This window comes from Felis catus, chromosome D2 (genome assembly GCF_018350175.1).
Source record: "Felis catus isolate Fca126 chromosome D2, F.catus_Fca126_mat1.0, whole genome shotgun sequence".
NCBI lineage: Eukaryota > Metazoa > Chordata > Mammalia > Carnivora > Felidae > Felis > Felis catus.
Window position 1 is genome coordinate 70,301,653 of NC_058378.1, and position 16,200 is coordinate 70,317,852.

General features: G+C 46.2%; 2 long non-coding RNA genes across 5 annotated transcripts in view; one reads left to right on the forward strand and one right to left on the reverse strand.

The window, feature by feature from the left end:
- LOC109492705 overlaps positions 1–12,929 on the forward strand; it is a 76,035-nt gene extending 63,106 nt beyond the window's left edge. The window contains exons 3-4 of one of the 3 annotated variants that reach the window (XR_006587329.1): positions 1,288–1,418; positions 1,506–7,572. This is a non-coding gene — a long non-coding RNA (uncharacterized LOC109492705). Of the gene's footprint in view, positions 1–1,287; positions 7,573–11,464 lie in introns of those variants that run through there. The other 2 variants (XR_002146661.3, XR_006587328.1) reach the window with 2 other exon arrangements.
- LOC109492704 overlaps positions 1–16,200 on the reverse strand; it is a 67,195-nt gene that overhangs the window by 15,325 nt on the left and 35,670 nt on the right. Inside the window, exons 1-2 of one of the 2 annotated variants that reach the window (XR_006587327.1) lie at positions 9,908–10,331; positions 7,981–8,095 (exon numbers count right to left, since the gene is read on the reverse strand). This is a non-coding gene — a long non-coding RNA (uncharacterized LOC109492704). Of the gene's footprint in view, positions 1–7,980; positions 8,096–9,907; positions 10,332–16,200 lie in introns of those variants that run through there. The other variant, XR_002736931.2, reaches the window with a different exon arrangement.

The following is a 16,200-nucleotide window of genomic DNA, read 5'->3' on the forward strand; positions in this document are numbered from 1 at the left end:
AGAGGAAAAGCCTTGTAATTACTGCTGAATATGGTCACTATTTGAGCTTTCTCTGTTTATACTCTTTTGTCTGCCCACCCCCAGAAGCTGACGACCAGATTCTGCAATCCTACCCTCCAAATGTCTCTCATAATTGTCACCTCTCGCTCCCTAAGCCCTGAGGCAGCACATGAGGCATCTAACTGACCTTCTGGCCACAGTTGTACTGCCCCTCCCACAATATGCTTTACCACAATAGAGTTCGGTCTACGATGCATCACAGATCATTTTTGTCTGACCACCTGCCTTTGGATAGATCCAGTTCCGTAAATTTGGCACGGGAAGCTTGTTGTGATGTCCTGGCCTGGGATCCCTAAGATCTGTCTGCTTCCCCCACTGTTTCCACCAGCCTCTCCCACAGCCTGGCTCCCTGCTTTTGCTGTCTCACACCTCCACGTTTTTACACCCATTCTTCCTACCTGCAACGCTTCCTTCCACACTTCAGTTCCACTGTAGAACTCTTGCTTCTCTTTCCAGACTCTGCTTAAATGTCACAGTGGACACAACACCTCATATAACAGTCACCCATTGAATATTGAAGACGGGTCTCAGCAAAACCTTTCTGCCTTTCCTGTGGCCCCAGCTACTCCTTCCTTTGGCCTCCCAGCGTTCCTTGAATGTAGAGACCTCTACTGTAGCACTCCCTACTTTGCATTATAATCGCCTATCCCCTCATTGAATAGTAAGTAGTCTTCCTGAATCCATAGGTATAGTGTGTGTGTGTGTGCGTGTGCGTGTGCGTGTGTGCTCTCCCCTAGCCTGCACTCATTCCTCCTTCACAACAACATTGTCTTCTAAGAATTCTCACTCCGCAGAGTCCTCTGTAGGCATTTTCTCTCATTGCCCAATACAGCCAAGTAGAGGTTGTATGACCAAAGTTTGGCTAAGCTGGCCCCACCACCTCTGAATTTTGTCTGGATGGCAAGGATGAAAGAAAAGGCTAGCACTCCTGCACGGTGCCAATCCCCACGTGAGATGATCCAGAGGCTCCCTCCACAGAGACCTAATACCTAGTTCCTGTCCGTCCCTGTCCGGATGCTGTGGCTTTCTTTTCCTGTCTCAAATCTTTCCAGTGGATTCAGTCTTTCGTTGCTAAGTTCATCGGTGTGAGTTTCTGTTGCTTGCCACCAGAATAACCCTTGGCTGCTGTAAGGAGATGAGGAGAGAGCTGAGAGAGATTCTCGAAGACACCATGTCTCTGTAGTTGCAGTGCTGGAAGAACAGGAGGGTCCTTTCTTTCTTGGACAGGAAACAACAATTCACTCAAAGCAGCTCAAGGAAATGGGGCGGGTCGTTGAAAAGATACGGCCCTTGTGGGAACCTAGGAAAGGTGGAACGGCCACGTCTCAAGTGGAGAGGAACTGAGGCAAGTCGGGGAGGTAAGTGCTCTTGCTCCGGCTCGTTCTCGCTGCACCTGTTCTGTTCTATTGCCGACCCATCTGTCTGCCTCACTGTCGTTGCTTCAGCTCGCCACTGAGGCCCGTGCAGTGACGCCACCTGCCCCACATGAATGCCCTCGGCGCTCCTCACCTCTGGGCACAGCAGGACACGTCTTCACCGCCAGCACCTACAACCCTTTGTTGCAGGGCAGATCAACGGTACTAGGGAGTCCACGCCCCTGGGAGCAGGGAGCCGTCCTCAACCAATGACCAGGAGTTAGCTCCCTCTCCTCTTGGCCAAGATGACTCCGAGGCACACAGCTGAGTTCCCCAGCAAGATGAAACTCCAATTGCCCCCTCTGGAAATGTGTTTGACTGGCTTGCTCCCTCCCCTTCTCTTCCCCGTTCCCTGACCAGTGCTTGTTGGGATTGCCTCTCGAGTAAACTCAAGGGTCTACCTCTGCAGAAATACCTTAAAACAGCCCATAATGGCCCTACCCCAGGGCTTACATGACCATGCAGTTTGAGGACCCCCAGCCCACTGGCACCTTCATTCTGTCTCACCTCGTGCAAATTCCAACGAGAGAGATTGACCTTCTTTTTTAGTGAGAGTTAAGCTCATCCTTTTAAGTCAGGCTGCATTGAGAGATGGCCGGGACGCCATGGATAGCCACCCCCGTCGGCTAACACCCCCGATCCTGTCATCTCTAGCAGGAGGGGACAGTCACAAGGTCGGTTGCTCCGTCCGCAGCTCACACTGTGCAGAACGTACCTTGAGTCTCATCTGGGGCCATTTGGCTTTCAGGTAACTATCACCCAGGTGGTTGCATGGGAAAATCAACAGGAAAGGCTGTTTATTGGACATCAAATAATTATTTTCAAACAGTGCTTTGATAGGTTAAGCACAAAAGAATCGGAAACATATGGATTAAATTTCCATTGAAATGCACATTCGGGTTTGAAAATTAACAGAATGTGTGCTTGGGAAGGGATTCCCCCCACTTTTCTTTTCTTTTCTTTTTTTTCTTTTCTTTTCTTTTCTTTTCTTTTCTTTTCTTTTCTTTTCTTTTCTTTTCTTTCTTCTTCTTCTTTTTTTTTTTTTGCTAAGCCAGATTATTTGCAAAATAAGTCAGGAATTTTTCACAGCTCAAGCACCCTCCCTTCTACGCCCTGCCTCCCTTCCCTTTAGCTTTTCCCTCACAGAGTTAATTAATAAAAGCAACATTTATCAAATATGACAAGTCAGTCTATGTACGTGTCACGTGGGGTTGGGGGGAGGTGATAATCTGCAGGATGGATGCATTTCAGGGAGACCGGAGGTCATCAGTGCTGCGATGACTCATACCCATTGCACATACCCCATGTGTCAAGCACACTGTGCTAAGCACTTAATATGACCATTTAGCCCCAGGAGACCCCAGCACGAAGGCGCTCTGTCCCCATTCCTCATTTACAGATTAGAAAGTGAGATTTAAGGTTAGTGGTATATTTCCCAGGAGCCAATAGCTACTAAGTAGCAGAGCCAACATTTGAACTCTCTCCTTCTATCTTCAGAAACCACTGGGTTTCTGATCCCTCTTTCTCTGTGAGTGGAGACTCCTACAACCTCAGAGTCAGAACAGGGTTCTAATACCAACCGTTCGTTTCACAAAAGAGGAAACTGAGGCCCAGAGAGGTGAGAGATCAAGCTAGATGGGTATGTTTGGGAGGCTTGTTTAGACAGACAAGCTATTAATCAGCAGCATTCATCTGGTAGCTTTTCCAAGTGTTAGAAATTGGAAATACGCAAAGGAGAAAACCCTTGGTTATAGCTGTAATGTCTAGTATTCCAGTTCCTGTCCCTGGCTCTTTGGATGGGAATTGTTTATATGAGATACAGTCAGAAGGGTGAGATTTGTTTACCACCAGGCTTGTGATAATATTGGGAGTTCCCAGGTCTGGTCTTCTACCTAAGCCAAATGGATAACATTACATCTAGTGGAGATCTGAAGGCCAGCGGATGGCCCACAAGTCCTAAAATGTGTTTCCCAACCCCTGCCTTGCTACCCGATATTTCCAACAATAGTCCTTCCTTTTACAGTGTGGTGTCTCCAGGTCGTCCAAGGTCTAATGAAAATGTGTTGCAAAGGAAGGAGAACAGTTTAGACTCTAAAAGTGAATCAACTTAATGGCTTTCTGGTCCCAGAGGTCACAGTTCTTAGGGAGAGGGATGTGCTTTGTCCCTGTCCAGGAAGCCAGAGGGAGGGGACCATTCAGCTGACTGGTGTCCCCTGGTCAGACCCACAGCCACATAGAGACATTGTCATTGTCAAGGTTGTTCTGGCTGCAAGGGAGAGAAACCTGCTCAAACTACACCAAGCCCTAAGTGGAGGGCTTCAATAAGGACATGGGAGTTTCTTATGCAACCCCAGAGAAAGCAAGGCAGCTGAGCCCCAGAACCAGAAAGACATCAGGTATCAGGGACACTACTCTTTCAGACTTTCTCTGGTCCAGGCTTGCATGGTATCTTGTCTCTGCTTCTCTCTGAGGCTCCGCAGACCAGTTCTCTGCTTCTGGACAAACTTGGCAGAGGATAACCACACCAGATGGTACCACAAGGAGTCCAGTTTGAAAGACTAATGACAATTGCTGCGTCCTAATTGCCATTTCCTGAGAGAGAACATATAATTTATCCAGCTTCAGTTTCCTATAAACTCTTGGTCCCATCCCCTGCCGCCAGGCAATCTGGATCCCCACTACGACCACAGCTGCATGGGTCAACTCCTGCGGGTGGAAGGGAGCGGGGTGGCCTGGAAAGAAATCCCCAAAGCTGTGATACCTTGGAGAATGTTGCGGAGACCGCTGGCTGCTCCCCAGTCTTTCTGTTCCCTTTCTTCGACAGCAGTAGAGCCCTTTGATGCTTCCTGGGGGATATGCTCTTCCAGAATAAAGACCCTATTTCCCAGCTTCCCTTGTGACTTCCCAGCTAAGCCCATGTGACTCAGCTCCAGCCAATGGGATATAAACAGAGGTGGTGTGTACGAATTCCAGGGAGGGGTCTTTACCAGGAGGAGCGATGCTATCTCCTTCCCTTTCATGGCAGATTGGACATGATGTTTAGAGATGAAATAACCATCCTGAACCAGTACAAACCACACGTTCATGATGGCAGAGCGGAGGTTATGATGGAGTCTGAGACTCTGCTGACTGTAGGCAGCTGTGCCAGCCAGGACTGCTCAGGGACTTCCTTGAGGCAGAGAGACAAACATCTGTCTTGTTTGGGTTTCCTATCACTCTCAGCCAAACCTGGTCCTTTAAACTAGAGGGCATACAAGGTAGCAAACCTGGGAATATGCTGCCTTTCCATATTTTATAGTTCCGGTGCACATGCGTGCTCATGTACACACACACACACACACACACACACACACACACACACAGTCACCATAGAGCAAAGGTGGAGAGAGCCTTTCTTTGGCTTGCATCATCTCTAAACTACATCTTCTTTCTTACATCTGCTGCAAGGCCTGTGGCTTCTGTATCTTCCTCCTTGCGGGCATTTGAAGTCCACTGAGGGATTATCTGGGGAGATATTCAAGACTTCTAGGAGGATTTCTTCCTAATGGACAGATTCTTTCTCCTCCTAATGATGGGTGAGCTTCTGGAGACCACCGAAGCCCTTTGTTCTCTGTTCTCAAGGAGACAAACTGTTATTTTTGTTTTCCCTCTGAAGAAGCTTCTTGTCCGATGGGTGCAATATCACAAATAATTATGCCAAATAGCAATGCAAGTCCCACTAGAAATAATGCATCCATTATTTCATTTTATCCTTGTCGTTAGAGCTTCTGCTTAATTTAAGTTAGAATAAAGATAGCTGTGGGTATTCCCTGCCGGAGAACTCTAATCATGCTCTTTATTGAATATTTGCCATTTCCTATCTGAATCTTCCTCTCTTGATCCATTGTTTCACAATTAAGAAGTTCTGCTGCTATTTTGATCTCACATAAAACCTCTGTAGTTCCACAGATGCCTGTTCCTGGGCGTCCCTTATGTCTTGGGGAGACATCTGAGAGTAGGGTTGAAAGGCTAATGTGTTCTGGTAACTTGGTGGTTTTAGTCGTGTTAATGAAAGAAAGGCTTCGTACAGAGTCACCCGGTGGTCTGAGAAAGTTAAGGAAGTCACTCAGATACCTGAGACAGAGGGCAGGAATGAGGACCATCTGTACGAGTGTCTCTTTCCATAACCAGAAGGTGGGTTGGAGGGATGTGGGGGATCTGGCCAGCAACTGGTCCCCCTCCCCCAACAAATATTTGCTAAAGGGTTGATGTGCGTGAGATATTAAAATAAACAGTATCCACTAGAGACAACATGTTGGTAAAATGCTAGGGAAGGCAATAACATCAAAGGTATATAATATCTAGTTTATGCTTCCATTCTGTGTTGTTGCCTCTAAGGAAATCCTCATAATGCCATCAGCCAACAAAGGAGTGATAGGTGAAAACCCAGTATGTCTGACATTTGCCAGATGTCATGAATCAGATAGTAAGAAAAGATGCATTTTCTGACCCCCTGAAGGGACCTTCTAATTCAGTCTCAAGGAGGGAGTGATATAACCACGATAGACTGATACATTCATAAATAGTAAGAATGACTCAATCAGTCGGGATATCTATCACCAAATGATGGGGACCAGCTAAAAATAATTTCAGGGGCCAAGGTGAAAGGCATGGCCGAGGGCTCCTTAAAGGCGTTAGATCTCTCGGCAGATCATATGGGTAGATTCCAAATGAGTATCAGAGATGAGATTATAACATGATATGATATATGATGCATAACATAATATAATACAACACAGTACAATATAATACAATACGATATAATACAATACTGGTAGTGCTCTGGAGTCAGACAGACCAGGGATCAAATCCCATCTTCACACAGTAGCTGTGCCTGCAACCTTGACCAAATTACTGAACTTCTCTTTGAAGCCCCAGCTTCCTCACATGGAAAACAGGACTGATAATAACAACAGGACCTATATTACAGGATTTTGTGAGGATTAGATGAGATAACACACATAAAATGGTTGACTTATAGTAATGCCCATAGATCTTAGTTATTGTATATGGGTAGTGATAATAGGCCTAGGGTTAAAGGCTGTAGCAGATACATATTTAGTTACTCATTTACAGCTGTTTACTGAGTATCCACTTTGGGCCAGCCCTGGGGATGCATTGACGAGTGGAAAAGAATGACGGTTCTGCTCTCTCTGGGCTTATAGCATAAAAGGAGAGATATATATCAATCAACAGTGACACTGTGGATCCATGAGCATAAATGGAGAGACATACTTTCAAAGGAGGGATCACAGTTCGGTGAGAGCAAAGCAAAGGAAGCTGACCCAAACCGGGCATCCAGGAAGGCTTCCCGGGGGATGTGCAGACCGAGCTGAAGGCTAAGGATTGGGAGGAAGCTTGTGAGGGAAGGGGAGAGGAGAGAACGTGTCGCAAAGACAAAGAGAAGGGCAGGAGCGAAGGCAAGTTGCCGGCCCGGGGAGGGGTGGGTAGCAGGTGGTCGGCTGAAGCTGGAGATGGGGGTGAGGGCCTCTGAGTCATGGCCAGGGTAGGGGTCGGCAACAGGAAGGTTGAAGATGGAGAGAGGAACGGCAGGAGGGAGACATCCAGACTATGGTGGCCCCGGAACCCACATTAAGGATGTTGATCTTTACTCCTCCAGCAGGGGGTGCTACATCTGATTTGAGTTTCAAGAAGGTCCTATGGAGGCAGGCCTCAAATGTCGTTCTGCCTCCTCCTCTCAGTTCATCCTCCCAACCACTCACAGCCAAATTACAGTGAATTATGTGGAAGCCACTTCCATGGCTTCTGTCTGATCTTCCCGCAGAGATCACAGACCCTCCAAGGGCCAGAGATGTGTGCTCCGTGCACTACCCACAGTGACGCACAGTCTTGAAAACAGTAGGCGCTTTGAGGGAGCACATACCTGACTATAATAAGGCAAAGCCAAGTGGAAGGCAATGTCTCACTTTCCACAGAGAAAGCCTAGTTGAATATAGGCCCTTTTATGAAATAGTACAATGTTTACTTCCATACTGAATGGATCAATTTACTTGCATCTTATATAAAGTAGTAATAGTTATATTTAGAAATATCATTCTCCCCAACCTTTTTCTTGTGTGTGTGTGTTTTTTTTTTTTTAAAGTTCAGGTCATAAAATAATTGCATTCAGACTCTTCCCAGGCGCCTTTATCATTTGCCTTTGTCATCACTAAGGCCGTTTTTGAATAATCTAACACTGTGTATCACCCCCAGTTCTAAATTGTTCAAGACACAGCACTTTGAATCCAGGTAAGATGCTGTAACTGAAAATTTTATTCCAAGCCTCAAGAGGTTTTTACGTTTGTCTTGTGGATGGATATTTATGATCTCCACAAGGTCACCACTGGCAATGTGCTTTTTTTTTAAAAGTGAATTTTAAAAGGCTTGCTTAAAATATCTTCAGTATTTTTAATGATGAAGTCATATCTTCAGAAATAACAACAAAATCTGTGTTAAATATTTTTACCTCTCTTTTCCCCCTGATGTTATCAGGTGACATCTGTAGGCCTCCAGTCTTCCCTCCCTCACCAGCCAGCACCAGCTGAGGTCACTTCAGGCTGATGTCTTCCTCCAAATGCTTCCTTGATGTTCAAAAAAAAGTAATTGAGAAAGTGTCAAGAATGAGGGAACTTTGCAAGAGCTTCTGTTCTATGGAACAGTTGTCAGGGAAACATGTTGCCTTATAATCAGACTTGTATGGTAGTTGCTTGTCAAATGAATATACATGCTTAGCTCACCTTGTGATCGTGGCTCAAGGGACACAGGAAAATGCGGAAGCTTTTCCTGGGAAAAGTATTGCATAATTTTTAAGAACATATTTCATTTATCTTAAGCCATGGTTCTCAAATAGGGGCAATTTTGCCCCCCAGGGGACATTTGGCAGTCCCTGGAGACATTTTTGGTTGTCACATCTGGGGGAAGGGTACCCCTGGCATCCGGTGGGTAGAAGCCAGGGGTGTTGTTAAACATCTGCATTACATGGGAGACCTCCGTAGCAAAGAGTTATCGGTCCCCAAATGTCTATAGTGTCAAGACTGAGAACCCTGGCTTAAACTGAGTTGATGACAGTTGGCTTAACCAGAATCCAGGACAATGATTGGCAAAACAAGGAATGTCTACTTCCTAAGCATCCTCAGCCCCACCCCTTCTCGTCTTCAGGTTCTGTGTTTCCTCTTCTTCTGGAAGCTGGGCTGTGAAAATCAACTCTTCTGCTCTCCTCTTTTCTTCTTTCTCTCATATCTGCCCCCCCACCCACCAGTCTCTCTGTACATGAGTAAATGAGGGAATCCAGAATGCTTGTTTACTCAGAGAGGGTTGGTTTTCAAAAGGTAGGAGTGGTTCTTGGTCCTTCCTACTTTCCTCTCCCAAGTCTGAGCCATAAGATCCAAATGGTTCTAGAAATGGAGCAAGTGGCAAACCAAAGCATGTTGAATTAAAATAGCATCTGTAAGAACATGAGCCCTGGGGCCAGGGGCTGAATCAGCTGTCGGTCACTCACTAGCTGGGTGTCTCAGTCAGCTCAGGCTGCTATAACAAAATACCATAGACTGGGCGGCTTAAACAACAAACATACTTCTCACAGTTCTGGAGGCAGAGAGTTTAAGGTTAAGGTGCATGAAGGTTCAGGTTCCGGTGAGAGCTTTGCAAGCTCTGGCTTGCAGGTGGCTGCCATTTTGCTGTGTCCTCAGGTAATCTTTCCTGTGTGTGTGTGTGTGTGTGTGTGTGTGTGTGTGGAGAGAGAGAAAGGGGGGGGAGGGAGGGAGGGAGATCTTCCTCTTTTTATGAAGGCACTAATCCTGTCATGAGCACCTCCCTCAAGACCTCATTTAAACCTAATTACCTTCCAAAGACTCCATCTCCAAAATATCATCACATTGGGGCTCGGGTTTCAGTATACGAACTTTGGGGATCAGGGGACACAAACATTCAGTCTGAAACACTGGGTAACCAAGGGCAAGGGGTTTAATGTCTCTGGACTTCTGTTTCCTCCTCCATCTAGAAAATGAAGATGGTACCTCAAGGGGGGTGGTGAGGACTTCACGAGATACTGTAAGTAAAGTGTTTGGGACAGTCATGCACACGCGTGCCAAACTTCGCAACTTTTGTGAATCCCAACCACCACAGAACTCACAATATCCACAAGTCGTTCTGGTATCCTCCAATTACTGGGATTCTCCTTTCTCTGAAGACTTTCAGAGCCTCTCGATAATGCCACACAAGGTACTCGTCAGTTCTACTGTCTCGTATTACTCATGAAGACATGGTGCTGATACGTCCGACGCATTGGCCTTCACAACCAGACCATAACCCCCTTGGAGACGGGGCTGCCCTTAATGCTGCTTCATCATCTGTGGTAGTGATGGGACGGAGTATCGGGCTGCAGTTAGACCCACCTGTGGGAGACTTCTGGGTCTCATCCCTGAAAGTACGTGGGAATATGTGTCTCTTCAGTCGACGTTGCTGTCCAGCCAGTTTAGCGAACCTTTTTTGTTACAGGAAGTAATTACCAAACACTTCTTGGCTGTGATTAAGAGAAGACACGGGCATAAGCTGAGGGCCTCCTAGACACCAGGCACTGTGTTGAGTGCTTTCTACGCATGGGTTCCCGAAAGCCTAACGGTCTGCTGGAGTAAATATTATCACCCTACTTTTTGTGCACGAGGAAACTGAGGTGCAGAGAGGTTGAGGTCTGCCAGTCACAGAACTGATGGAGAGTTCAAGCTGTCCCACTCCAGAGCTCATGCCCTCAAAGCCACCCCACGCTGCCTGCATGTTGGTGGATTACTGGATCATTTGATGGCTTCCCAGTAGCTGCCCTATTGGTGGGACCATTGCATCAAGCTATACACCCCATCGCTCACAACCCCTCACAAATACTTGGTTCTTAAAGTGTTGAATTCCTCTGATCAGAATTTTGCAGGGCTTAGGGTATGTTGTGGAAAAAAAAGAAAAAGAAAAAGAAAAGGAAAAAGAGAGGGCCTTTGGGGAAGAAGGTTCGCGATCACACGACCAGCCTCCTCTGAAAGGCGAGCCAAGGAGACCACCCTACATATCCCTTTGCAGGGATCATTTCACCGTTTGCTATTTTGGTTGCTCTTAACTGACTTCCCAGAGTCCTGAGAAACATATCCTCATGCCATTAAAAAATATGTAGTGCTGAACCCCTAGTCCCTCCCTCGCCCCCCCATGTCATGGATAAATGCACAACCTGCAGCCGTGACGTGGGGAACCCTTCCCCCCCTACGTGAAGCTGCTTCCAAGCAGCTCGCGTTAGCTTCCGGCCGGTGTGTCCCCGACGCAGAACAGTAGGGAAGCAGGAAGGTCAATCCATCATCAGTCACGAGTTAACCCCCTTTTTATTTTAACACGGGACTCAGACGATTTGAACATGCTTGTAGGAAAAATTGCTCTCCCTTTCCCAAGTGATCCTGATGGATACTGATGTTTTTATGATTATTAATAAAATCTCTGAGACAGAATTTTATGGGCGCACAGAGACTCTAAAAAGTCATTCTTTGCCTTGGAAAATTGTGTATGGTAAGGGTGATAGAGGAAATTTTTAATAAGTGTGTTCAAGTGGAAAATCAGGGCGCAAAAGACGGAATTTTGAGAATCTGCTCTGGCTCCTTTGGACATTGAACTCGCTTCCTGCGAAGGCCTTCCGGGATGTGTTTCCCGAAGATAGTTCACCCCCAAGAAACAGTTTCAGTTTAGGTGGACAGAAATCTTTTGGGGAAAAATGCATTGTTAACTATTCGTTGGCTCGTGTATTTTTTTGTTCGTTTGTTTATTTGTTTTTATCATCTGTCTCGCCTTCTCCCTTCTTCCTCTTTCTTTCCTTCCCCACGTCAGTTCTGTCAACATTCTCTTCAGGATTCCATGGATCTATCTATTCGCTGAAACGGTGTAAAATCAAAGTGACTAACAAAGAAACCCCCGTTCCTTTTTAGCCTCCAAATGAGATGGGTTGGAAAAGGAGACAAACACCACGGGCCTGATGACTTAAACATCGATGCGCCCTGAGCAAACAGGAGGGAAAGAGCGGCCGACACCTGCTTGGTAATCAGCTTTGTCATTCATGCAGATATTGTGAGGACAATTCCTTGCCGAAGCCTGGAAAATCTTAGCTTTGTTCGGTGCAAGGCAACAGACAGGCCCTGTTTCCAGGCACAGCTCTTGCTTCAGCAATCAAGAGTGGCCACGAGTAACTCTGGACCTACCTACCTGTGGATCTCCTTGACCTTCGCCAACACTTCTGCCTCCTCCCCTGCCTCTTCTTCCCCCAGTGTTGGGACTCCTGTCAAATCCTGTATTTAAAACGAGAATCCTGGAAAAGTTGGTCATTGCCAGCACGTAATGACAGGTTGGCTAATTGATAGTGTGCCTTCAAAAACGGGAGTAGGACAAACAAGGCAGCTAATTTTGATAATGAACAGATTCGAGGCAAACAGGCGACAGCATCCTTTGCATATGGTTCCACACCAGCCGTGTGTTTGTTTGGATTCTATGTTAATTTTAGAAACTGTAAAACACCACATGCCAAATTGGTTGATTGAAATAATGCTACTTCCCAGAGGCTGACAATCTGTTGTTTCTTGCAGGAGGCAAGAGGTTACCCGATGAGTGTTGACTTAGTTGCAGGCAAGAGTCTCATGGAGAATAGAGACAGTGGTCCAGGTAATTCATTGCCTCGGTGAACTGGATGCTTGGAGTATTTTGATGCTGCTTTATGTCTGTCTGTGTATCCCTCGATTCATGCATTTGTGCTTCTATTTGTTGTGTAATTGGTTCGATTCCCTTTGCCAGTATAGACCTCGACTCTATTTTGATCTGGAACATTGCCTTTTTTTTTTTTTTAATGTTTATTTTTGAGAGAGAGAGACAGAGACAGAGCTCAAACAGCGAAGGGGCAGAGATCGAGGGAGACACAGAAACCAAAGCAGGCTCCAGGATCTGAGCTGTCAGCACAGAGCCCGATGTGGGACTCGAACCCATGAACCGTGAGATCATGACCTGAACTGAAGTCGGACGCTTAACCAACTGAGCCACCCAGGTGCCCCTGGAACATTGCCTTTTTAGTCAAAGTTATACAGAGTATTTTTCCTAAAGGCATGTCAAGGAAGTTGGTCATCTTAAATAATCTATAAATATTTATTCCTGAAAGGGAATTGATTTTTTGGACTTTTAAAACCCAACAACATATAAGTTGCTGTGTTTTAAAATGAATGTACATAAGGGAGAAAGAAAGGAAGAGAGGTGGTTTGGTTTGTGATTTTAAATTTAGACAAACTGAAGAAACATGCTCTTTCTTTAAATAAATAAATACTGTCTGCTAAATTACATTGTTGAATTTTAAATCCTGTGATAAAGTGGTACTTACCAGGGCTATAAACAATAAAGATAAACATTTCTGCTCTTGTGGGACTTCTATTTAAAAGTAGGAAAGATAATTTTAACAGAGCATCATATAATGGCGAGCATGGTAGCCAGCTGATTATAAAATTATAAATGTTAATTTTTGAATCACATTTTGCAGATGTGGACGCCGGGCACGGTTATATATGTCAGTTTCTGTCGTCAGTCTCACCCAAAGAAACCATTCGCTAGTGAAAGACCCAACACTGAGCATTATTTAATGGGAATAAAACAAGACCATTCAGGGCAGGTTTTGCTTGGGAGAAGTCCCCTCAGAATATCAGGGAGATACTTCAGATAAACATTCAGAATTACCTCCTGGCTAAGCAAGCAAGCGGGGAAAAAAGAAAAAAGAAAAAAGGAAAGAACAAGAAAAAAGAAAAAAAAAAAATCTCACCCAAGACCCCCGTGGCAAGTGGAAAGGATTTGGAAGAGCTCATAATTTGGGCTTTCAGCTGTTTTGCTGGGTTGTTAGTATTTGGTTTTATCCAAGAGCAATTCTGGATTTTAAGGCATCCTTCCTTGTTGCAAAGATAAATAAACAGAAATTCAGACTTTCAGGGAGAATTGGACTTTTATTTCCTTCTTCCTCATTAGAACGTATTTAGACCCCTATCCCCACCTCTTGTTCATGCCTTTCTGTTTCATGTTAACTCTTTAAAGAAAAGAAGGAGACACCAAACAAGCAGCAAGAGAACCTTGGGTGGGGGTTCCTGTGAATGTTTTTAGAAATAAAACACAACTCTTCCTTTTTGCCTTAACGAGCATTTAGGAGGCCCTGCGATCAGGCCATCGGTAATGAGAGAGAGGCATGGCTTTGCTTCACTATTGTAGTTTAAATAGATTTGGAATCCAGTGAAATGGTTTTGTTCTAATTCTATCCTTTTTTTCTCAGTTCACTGACTTCTCAAAGAAAGACTTTCCAAAGTAGCTGGCAGTTTCCAGTACGATAAGGCGAGGGAGGGGGACATTTTTGTTGCTGTTTGCTCTGTCCTGCCTTTTCCCCACTTCAAGGATCTGAGGCCCCATGGAAACCCTTGGAGTACTCATGGCCAGTATGGACTGTTATAAATAAAATACAAATCAAAAGCGTCATTCCACTGGCTTCTTTAGGTTCTTAAGCAGAAGAATGTTCTGATCACTGAAGCCATTTCAGGGCCCGAAATTAGAAAGTAATAAAAAATATCACACTCTCCCTGGTGGGTAGTACATTTAATTGGTTCCCCAGCAGGAGTCCAGCCTGAAGTCAGAAAGGCTCACTCTCTAGATCTCTGCTTCCAAAGGACCGCATGCAAACATGACCAAGTCAGTAAGAAACTGAGTGAAGGGAAACCGGAAAACCAGAGACAAATGCAGAAAAGAAACAGCTCAGGGCTAGGAAGAACAAAGAACAAAAACTGCATTAACCCCAAATTTCTTTAGCCAACACACCAACATATGCACAGACCAGGCAGTAAGTTGTTGCGTTTAGAGCGGCCTGGATCAACATGCGTGTTTAGGGCAGAAGTGACTTTGGAGTCAGCTCTGGTTGCAGGATGTTCTTCGGAAGAAAACGGACTGTCCTCGCAGACTCCTGACTGTTTGGGATTTGTCTTAGAAGACCGGCCAGAGCCTTGATTCGAAGCTCACTCCCGGCCTCCGGACGCGTGGCCGTGCCGGCCCCGTGAAACACGCTCTCCAGAGTTTGGATGCGGAGTAGTTGGGACTTCACGGCAGTCGCCGGGACCACTCAGCCCCACAGAGCCTGATACTCTGCTGCCACCTTCTGTCCCAGCCTTGACGCCGAGAGGCTGTTCAACTCTGGGCTGTCCAGAAAACTCGGTGACTGTCCCCTCTGCCTTTGAGGGTCAGGCCCTGGGTGACCTGTGCCCTCCCGAGGCATTCGTGCCTCTCTCTTCACGCCCGCCTGGAGGCCTGTCCGCTTCGGGTTTGGCCCTTTGAAATGGCTTCTTCCAGAACCAATCTCAGCTTGTTTGCTTTCCTCCCTTCCTCCCAGATCTCGAAGTTTCCATAGGGAGAGGGGTCTGGAAAAAATGCAGCTGAAGGCAAAGACAGGGCTTTTTGTTTTCAAACCGTCAGCACACTTCTCGTCTAAATCATTGCCAAAGACAAATGGGATGAAGTGGAGGAAAGGAAAAGTGAGGTTGAATAGCAGGAAAAAAGTCCTGACAGCAAGATCTATTGCCCTGTGGAGAGGCGTCCCCCGGGGGCGAGCTATTGGAGAGATATTTAAAACTTGAGTGGACAAAACATTAGACCCTTCACCGCAGGGAACAATTCTGCGGCAGCTCCTGGGACCTGGCCCCCGTGAGCGCAGAGGTCCTGTCCAACTCCAATTTTTTATGATTTCTCAATTGACTTCCCGTTCTATAAAAAGTGTTCAGTTGCCGCTGAGGAATCCAACTGCTTTAACATCCAGTTTGAGGTCAGGATGGTTTCAGTATACTTTCATTTTAGTGCCACATTAAAAAATGTCCCCACGCCTACTCTCTTTGAGCCAAAGGAAAGCAAATTCACATAATTAAGCCTCTAAATACGTATTTTAGGCCAGAGGATGGAGTAGTCGGTCCTTGACAACTGGCCGCGACGTGACTCTCAGAGCAACGACGGCTTTGCAGTACAGCCTTCGAGAAATGCTTTGCCCCTCCCGATTCTCCAGTTTGGTTTGTTGGTCTCGTTGGTCAGGATGATGATATCCGATGCCAGTTGTGAACATTTTGGATGGGCTGGGAGGTGGGAGAAATGGCTTCGCTCTGCATCTCATTGCTAATGGCTCCTTCTTTGTATGGATTTCACACTTAGCAACCTGCTGGCCCCGACCGGGGGGAGACCAAGAGAGCAGGAGAGAGGTAGGATGTGCGGTCATGTTCTTTGCCTGAAGATTCCTGCTCCTTAGGGTGTCTGGGTTCAGCCGTCCAACCGGTAATTATCAGGCTCCCATTAAGTGCTGGGCACTGAGCAGGGAGCTGGGGTGTCAAAGTGGAAGTGGGCGAAGACAGACAAGAAAACCAATGGGGTCCCTGGGATAAATCTCTCAGTGGCTTTTGGCTATTCTTAGGGTACAGTTGAAAATCCCATATTCTGCAAAGCATCCTGTGATCCGGCCCCTGCCTGCTTCTTTGATCTCGTCTCCGTCCTTCCTCCGGTCTCTGAGGCATGAGCGAGCTTGGATCTACTCTCTTCTCCCTGGTGAGCTCTGTTCCTTCTCATATCAATGCCCTTCCGGGCGCTCAGCCCAAAGTCCACTGGTCTTCCTCCAACTCCTTCACCT